The sequence below is a fragment of the Schistocerca nitens genome, chromosome 5, assembly GCF_023898315.1.
Source record: "Schistocerca nitens isolate TAMUIC-IGC-003100 chromosome 5, iqSchNite1.1, whole genome shotgun sequence".
Lineage (NCBI taxonomy): Eukaryota > Metazoa > Arthropoda > Insecta > Orthoptera > Acrididae > Schistocerca > Schistocerca nitens.
The window spans coordinates 668,872,877-668,881,620 of NC_064618.1; the positions used below are offsets into that span (position 1 = coordinate 668,872,877).

The window sequence follows — 8,744 nt, forward strand, 5'->3', positions numbered from 1 at the left end:
AAAGATAAAAATGGAAAAATGGTTTTAAGCAATAAAGAGAACTGCCAAATCTTAGCTGAATACTTTGAAAATCTATTAAATTGTGAGGAGCCTAATGACAGGTTACAATTTCAAAAACCACAACATGAAAATCCACCGTCGGAACCACCTACAGTAGAAGAAATAGAAAAGATTATCAAAGCATTGAAGAATAACAAAGCACCAGGTGAGGATGGGATAGTGGCAGAAATGTGGAAACTAGGGGGCTTATCCGCATGTCAGAAAATTCACAAAGTAATTAAACACATTTGGACAAAAGGAATCATACCCAGTGACTGGAAACAAGCATTGATCCACCCTCTCCATAAAAAAGGAGATAAAACAGACACCAACAACTACAGGGGCATATCCTTGTTACCAGTGACATACAAAATACTTTCTAAAGCACTTTTAAATAGAATAGAGGAACAAGCAGGACCTAATATAGGAGATTATCAAGCAGGATTTAGAAAAGGTAGATCATGTGCAGAACAGATTCTTAATTTAAAAACAATTTTGAGAGTGAGAGCTATACAAAATAAAAATACAGTAGTTACTTTCGTAGACTTCAAGAAGGCCTATGACTCAGTTGACAGACAAACACTATTCCAGATACTTTATGAATCAGGGATAGATGAAAACACCAGAAGACTTGTTGAACAAACGCTCACAGATACAACATCAAGAATTAAGTTTCAAGGCGAAATTTCTGAACCATTCAAAATCAAAACAGGAGTTCGACAAGGTGACGGACTGTCCCCAATTCTCTTTAACTTGGTTTTAGATAAAGTAGTAAAAACATGGGAAAACACATTAAAAAACAGAGGCACAAAGGGTATAAGCATGGGCCAAGGAAAGAACAAATTTGAAGTAAAATGTTTAGCCTTTGCGGATGATATGGCATTGATAACTGAAAACCGAACAGACGCAACAGTTATGCTTGATATGTTACACGAGATTGCTGAAAAGACTGGGCTAAAAATATCCTACGAAAAAACCGAGTATATAGAACACAAACATCATACAGAAAAGTTCATGAAAACAAAGTATGGAAAAATTAAAAGAGTTGATAGATTCAAATACCTGGGGGAGTGGATCCAAGCCAATGGACTGGATAACACAACAAATAAAGAAAGAATAAAAAAGTTGGAATTTGCATATAAATTAACACAAAATTACTACAATAAGAAATCAATATCCATACAAGCAAAGATTAAACATTATAATACAGTTATTAGGACACAAGCAACATATGGATCAGAGTGCCTAACATTGAATAAGAAAGGCGAATTAAGAGAACTAGAAAAAAGAGAGAGAAAAATATTAAGAAAAATTCTAGGTCCTGAGAAAAACAAGGAAAACAGGTGGATTAAAAGGAGAAATGAAGACCTATACAAAAATACAGAAAAGATCACAGATACAATGAGGAAGAGACGGCTAAAATTTTATGGACATTTAAAAAGAATGGAAGAAACACGGACAACAAAGAAAATTTTTAATTACGTTAGTAAGCTGAAAAACACTGTAGGATGGATAGAAGCAGTAAAGAAAGACGCCAACAAAATAGGTGTTACAGAAGAAATAATACGTGACAGGAATAACTTTAGGCTACTTATAGAAAACGCAAACTATGAAGAAGATGCGCCAAAACCTCGACCCAAGAGAGTGTGGACAGATGAGCAGAGACGAGCAGTTGGCGAGAAAATGAAGAAGTACTGGGAAGAACGGAAGAAAAAGAAACACCATAAGTCTTAAGTTGTATGCGGTCCATAGCTGGCCAAATTCATAATTAAAAAAAAAAAAATAGTGTGTCTGTATATGTGCGGATGGAGATGTGTGTGTGCGCGAGTGTATACCTGTCCTTTCCCCCCCCCCCCCCCCCCAAGGTAAGTCTTTCCGCTCCCGGGATTGGAATGACTCCTTACCCTCTCCCTTAAAACCCACATCCTTTCATCTTTCCCTCTCCTTCCTTCTTTCCTGATGAAGCAACCGTTGGTTACGAGAGCTTGAATTTTGTGTGTGTGTCTATCAACATACCAACGCTTTCGTTAGGTAAGTTACATCATCTTTGTATACTTTTAATTCTAAATTCAGTGCATTAGTATTTGTAAAATGACTCTTTCATATAGTGTTCATTCAAAAATGACGATCATTCCACTTGGGACCTGTGGAATGGTACATTAGCTTATTTGTTTTAGTTGTAAATATTTGTCATGTATTGCTGTTTTTCTGACATGTTCCACGTCCTGGAGGACCTTCTCACTATGGATCAATTGGAATGAAAGTAAATATAATCTAATTTAAAACCTACTTGATGCTTCTTGCAAAATAACACCTTGTCCACTTCTGTCTGCTTCACTTCCCTATGACTTCTTCCATCAGCTTGTGATGGCAGATTAGATTAGATTAGATTAATACTTGTTCCATAGATCATGAATACGACACTTTGTAATGATGTGGAACGTGTCGGTTAATAAAAGATGTCTGTACAAGATATTACATTACACAAAATATTGCATGACACTTTTTGCCCCCCTTAATTTATATCTAAACATTCAGCCAATGAGTAGGAGTTGTCATCTAGAAATTCTTTTAACTTATTTTTAAATGTTAGTTGGCTATCTGTCAGGCTTTTGATGCTGTTTGGTAGGTGACCAAAGACTTTTGTGGCAGCATAATTTACCCCTTTCTGTGCCAAAGTCAGATTTAACCCTGCATAGTGAAGATCATCCTTTCTCCTGGTGTTATAGCTATGCACACTGTTATTACTTTTGAACTGGGCTGGATTATTAACAACAAATTTCATAAGTGAATATATACCGGTATACAGTGAGGATCCCTAGATCCTTAAATAGATGTCTGCAGGATGACCGTGGGTGGGCTCCAGCAATTATTCTGATTACACGTTTTTGAGCAATGAATACTTTTCTACTCAACGATGAATTACCCCAGAATATGATGCCATACGAAAGCAGTGAATGAAAGTAGGCATAGTAAACTAATTTACTGATATTCTTATCACCAAAATTTGCAATAACCCTAATGGCATACGTAGCTGAACTCAGACGTTTCAGCAGACCATCAATGTGTTGCTTCCAGTTTAACCTCTCATCAATGGACACACCTAAAAATTTTGAAAATTTTACCTTAGCTACAGACTTATGTTCAAAGTCTATATTTATTACTGGAGTTGTACCATTTACTGTACGGAACTGTATATACTGTGTTTTATCAAAATTTAAAGAGAGTCCGTTTGCTGAGAACCACTGAATAATTTTGTGAAAAACATCATTTACAATTACATCACTTAGTTCTTGGTTTTTGGATGTTATTACTATACTTGTATCATCAGCAAAAAGAACTAACTTTGCATATTCATCAATGTGGTATGGTAAGTCATTAATGTATATCAAGAACAGTAAAGGACCTAAGACCGAACCCTGTGGGACCCCGTACTTGATAGCCCCCCAGTTTGAGGAACCAGCTGTTGTTTTAACATTACATGAACCACTTATTTCAACTTTCTGCATTCTTCAGATGTCCACTTGATTCGTAGTGGGTTACAAACACCAAATAGCACAGAAGTGGTACAGCATAACAATAAACTTATTACTACACTGCTTAATGGTATTCATGTTTATGCCACCTAAATTTGAGTAAATTAGAAAGAGCACAATGCCTCCTCATTTTTACTATGTAGCTGCTGCTTATCTGCAATTAATAGTTTAATATTTACTTCATTATAATGGTATTCTTCAAAAAAAAGTATTAGCTACATCTGTAAATACTGAGTCCTGTTTTCAGTGTGTTAATACTTGTCATGCAGCTTCATAACAAACACTGATACTTCCCAAATGGCTAACAAAGCTTTTGAATCCGTGAATGCCGATAATTTTTAGAAAGAGTAACTAATGATGAATGTTTTTAATTTTGTTTTTAACTGTGAGGGATACCAAATTTCTTACTTTTTGTTAGGTAGGGGTTTGATGAAAATCTTCCCACCACAGAACATAACTCTGATGTGAACTCTCGACAAGCAGGCGAAGTCAACGTGAATATTACTTTTGTCTCCTGTACTGTGTGAATCTAAAAATCACAGTGTAGCTGAAACTGACTCTCATCATCAGCAACAATAACCTGTAAGGAGCAAAATTTTTGGTAAGTAATTGTAAGCATTCCAAGAGTCTTAAAATGGCTTCTGCAAGATGTACAGTTATCTACTTTACACAATATCTTACTTCTGCTGAATAATCACTTTACATACTTCATGTGCATTGCTCAAGAATATAATTCAATAAGGCATGGGGAGTAGAACTGTGCAAAATATGCCAACACACTTCATCTTTAGGTCAATAGAATGAGATACTTCGAAGGGCACTCATTCATTCATTGCGTTCCACAGGTCCCATCAAGGAGAATCTTCATGGATGTCGAATGAGTCAAGGTACATGTAACATGAGACAATGATATCACAGAAACTTAATCTGCATGCTGCTGTCTATAATACTTACTATCATTCATCTAAATTTAATTGAGTGAGTTAGTAAGGAAGCTGCTACTTTGAAAGAAGTTGCTGCTTCATCAGTTTTATGCTGTTTATCTGCTATTAGTAGCTTAATATCTACTTGTCAAACCGTTTTACAACAACGCCTGAGCACTGTGTGCCACAAAGCTGACAAATTTTCTGTCTCTGAATCTAGATATTCAGATAATTTGTAGAAAGTGTGTTAATGAGATATGTTAAATTCATTTTTAACTGCATAACATGCTGACTTGAGCTTCTTGATTCAATTTTTATTGATTCTGTTTTAGCTTGTTATCCAATTGGACACCAAGGAATTTTACGCATCGTTATTCATTTAGTGTATGACCATTAATGCCTACATCTGGTGCTAATATAGCATTTTTCTTCTAGGCATGTTGAGCCATCATCTGAGCTGTGTCTAGTAAGGGTGAGTTTGGATCCTTGGTTTATATACGAGTACTTGTATCATCAGCAAAAATTACAGTTTTTGAGTTGCCTTTAAAGTCATTGCAAGATCATTTACATACGTTAGAAACAAGAGAAGGCCCAGCATCAATCGTAGTGGTACTTCGTACTATATGTTCTCTCATTCAGAGGTGTTTCATACCTGAGACACAGTCTGTTAAAGAGGTCTTCTGTTTACCATTAAGAAGGTACAATTTCATCGGCACAAGAAGGATGCCACTGATCCCTTAACAATTTAATTTACTAAATAGAATTTTGTGATCCACACAATTGAAGGTTTGTGCAAGGTCGCAGAATATAGCACCAGGATGATTTTCCATATTTAGCTCTCCTAGCACTTCATTTGGAGGCTTTGCATTGCTTTCTCTGTTGAGAATCTATTAAGAAAGCCAAACTGTGAGCCACTTAAAAGTTCTACCTACTTAAATGAGTCAGTATCCTATCACATGCCACTTTCTCAAATACTTCTGAAAAGATTAGAAGCAATGGTTTAGGTCTGTAATTAGAGGTGTTTGCTTACCTCCAGCCTTGCATATGGGTATTTGGTGGTGCATTTGAGTTAACGTAAATATACTGATAGTTATTGTCTACCCAAAGCCTCAATTTAATTGGCTGAACGCAGTTGCATGCTATGTATATTCTTCTTTTTTTACCACATCCAGAATTGCACGTCATTATCATCAGATGTCATAATGATTACAAAACATTGTACAGAAAGTTTTTCATTCCAAAATGGAGTGTAAATTCAATTGCACCAATCTCTAGCACTGATTACATTTTCGATAAGAAACACATACTGCTGCTTTCCTATGTACAGCTAGTTTGTATGACCACCTTGTCGGTATCCCAGTTAATGTTTAAACTATGTACTTGTCATTAATTTCAATAAGCAAATAGTGATAATGTTATTTATGTGAGGCACTTGTTCATCCTGACTACTGGACAGCTAAGACACTAGTTTGGGGATATCATCATATATAGATAGTATCCCAGTTAATTTTTAAATGATGTACTTGTCATTAAACAATGGAAAATCCAGGATGGAATGTAACAATACTATGAGAAGGAAAGTTGCTACTCACCATATAGAGGAGATGCTGAGTTGCAGAAAGGCACAACAAAAAGACTCTCACTATTAAAGCTTTCTGCCATGGCCTTCGTCAACACACACACACACACACACACAAACTGCAGTCTCAGGCAGCTGCTGGAGAGAGAGAGAGAGAGAGAGAGAGAGAGAGAGAGAGTGCATACCTGTGTATTGTTGACAATAGCCAATGGCTGGAAGCTTTAATTGTGAGAGTCTTTTTTGTTGTGCCTATCTGCAACTCAGCACATCTGCTATATGGTGAGTAACAACTTTCCTTCTACTTGTCATTAATTTCAAAAAGCAAATAGTGATAATGTTATTTACCTGAGGCACTTGTTTTCAGGGCCAATTTAAGGCACAAGCTGTCACATGGGTTGCCGAGGTGAGAGGGGCACCAGAGATGCCACAACTGTAAGATGTATACAACTAGTAGCAGACACCTGGAAAGCCAAGCTGAGAGGAGCATCAGTGACACCCAAGTGCAAGATTTGTATACAGAGTATTTGTATGAGTGTCACAATTAGTCACAAAAACTGAAACAGGTGAAAGTTTACAAGGGAGAATGGGGGAGCCAAATGATAATCACTTGCATGGAAAACTGTTTTTGATCTGAACCTGATAATTTTCCACCTGAAGGTTCACAGCGTCCTCAATTTTGCTCCTAGTTTGTATCAACATTATTATGGGTTTAACAGTGCACATTCAGTTTCTGGGTAAACATTTTGTCAAACTCACCATAATTCACTGCTCTGTGTTTGTAAAAACCCAGCTAGATACATGAAACACAGATAAAACAGAAAGAGTCTGTGATAACAGAGTGTACCGCAACCATAAAAGGAACTGTGCAGGAGAAGGTTTCAACTATTACATAGGATCCAAACCTTTATTTACTTTTGGATTGAAATCTGGTTGTCCTGATGTCATTTACATAAAACTGAATTGCAGAACTGCTTCAGTTCAGTATGCACTCATTCTACTATGTAAATGATGTACAGAGTAACACATATCAAAAAATTCATTTATTTATATTTGTATTTCTTCATTCTTCCTGTAAATCATGATTAAGTACATAGTTTGTACAAAAAATGTAAAAGAAGTCAGATTTGATATACTACATACAAGTTTGTGATTTATAAAGCAACAGTCGATACATGTTGAATACTGGTATAAAAAATAGAGGGAAACATTCCACGTGGGAAAAATATATGTAAAAACAAAGGTGATGTGACTTACCGAACGAAAGCGCTGGCAGGTCGATAGACACACAAACAAACACAAACACACACACAAAATTCAAGCTTTCGCAACAAACTGTTGCCTCATCAGGAAAGAGGGGAAGGAGAGGGAAAGACGAAAGGATGTGGGTTTTAAGGGAGAGGGTAAGGAGTCATTCCAATCCCGGGAGCGGAAAGACTTACCTTAGGGGGAAAATAGGACAGGTATACACTCGCACACACACACACACATATCCATCCACACATATACAGACATAAGCAGACATATTTAAATATGTCTGGACGAGGGCCTCGCTGCGATGGATCACCTGCCACCCTACCTAAAACCTCTTTCCTCATTACCTTAGCCAGCTTCATCCTGACCCACAACTTCTTCACTTTTGAAGGCCAGACATACCAACAATTAAAGGGAACAGCCATGGGTACCAGGATGGCCCCCTCATACGCCAACCTATTCATGGGTCGCTTAGAGGAAGCCTTCTTGGTTACCCAAGCCAGCCAACCCAAAGTTTGGTACAGATTTATTGATGACATCTTCATGATCTGGACTCACAGTGAAGAAGAACTCCAGAATTTCCTCTCCAACCTCAACTCCTTTGGTTCCATCAGATTCACCTGGTCCTACTCCAAATCCCATGCCACTTTCCTTGATGTTGACCTCCACCTGTCCAATGGCCAGCTTCACACGTCCGTCCACATCAAACCCACCAACAAGCAACAGTACCTCCATTATGACAGCTGCCACCCATTCCACATCAAACGGTCCCTTCCCTACAGCCTAGGTCTTCGTGGCAAATGAATCTGCTCCAGTCCGGAATCCCTGAAGCATTACACAAACAACCTGACAACAGCTTTCGCATCCCGCAACTACCCTCCCGACCTGGTACAGAAGCAAATAACCAGAGCCACTTCCTCATCCTCTCAAACCCAGAAACTCCCACAGAAGAACCACAAAAGTGCCCCACTTGTGACAGGATACTTTCCGGGACTGGATCAGATTCTGAATGTGGCTCTCCTGCAGGGATACGACTTCCTCAAATCCTGCCCTGAAATGAGATCCATCCTTCATGAAATCCTCCCCACTCCACCAAGAGTGTCTTTCCGCCGTCCACCTAACCTTCGTAACCTCTTAGTTCATCCCTATGAAATCCCGAAACCACCTTCCCTACCCTCTGGCTCCCACCCTTGTAACCGCCCCCGGTGTAAAACCTGTCCCATGCACCCTCCCACCACCACCTACTCCACTCCTGTAACCCGGAAGGTGTACACGATCAAAGGCAGAGCCACGTGTGAAAGCACCCACGTGATCTACCAACTGACCTGCCTACACTGTGATGCATTCTATGCGGGAATGACCAGCAACAAACTGTCCATTCGCATGAATGGACACAGGCAGACAGTGTTTGTTGAA

The 8,744-nt window shown here is 38.3% G+C and overlaps 1 long non-coding RNA gene across 2 annotated transcripts; it reads left to right on the forward strand.

The window, feature by feature from the left end:
* The first annotated feature begins 1,956 nt into the window (after window positions 1-1,956).
* On the forward strand, window positions 1,957-7,134 carry LOC126259591 (uncharacterized). Of its 2 annotated transcripts, XR_007546535.1 has the most exons (4): window positions 1,957-4,176; window positions 4,421-4,462; window positions 4,934-4,970; window positions 6,442-7,134. It is a non-coding gene; the product is annotated as an uncharacterized LOC126259591 (long non-coding RNA). The 2 variants fall into 2 exon arrangements; XR_007546534.1 differs by lacking the exon at window positions 4,421-4,462.
* Window positions 7,135-8,744: the final 1,610 nt, after the last annotated feature.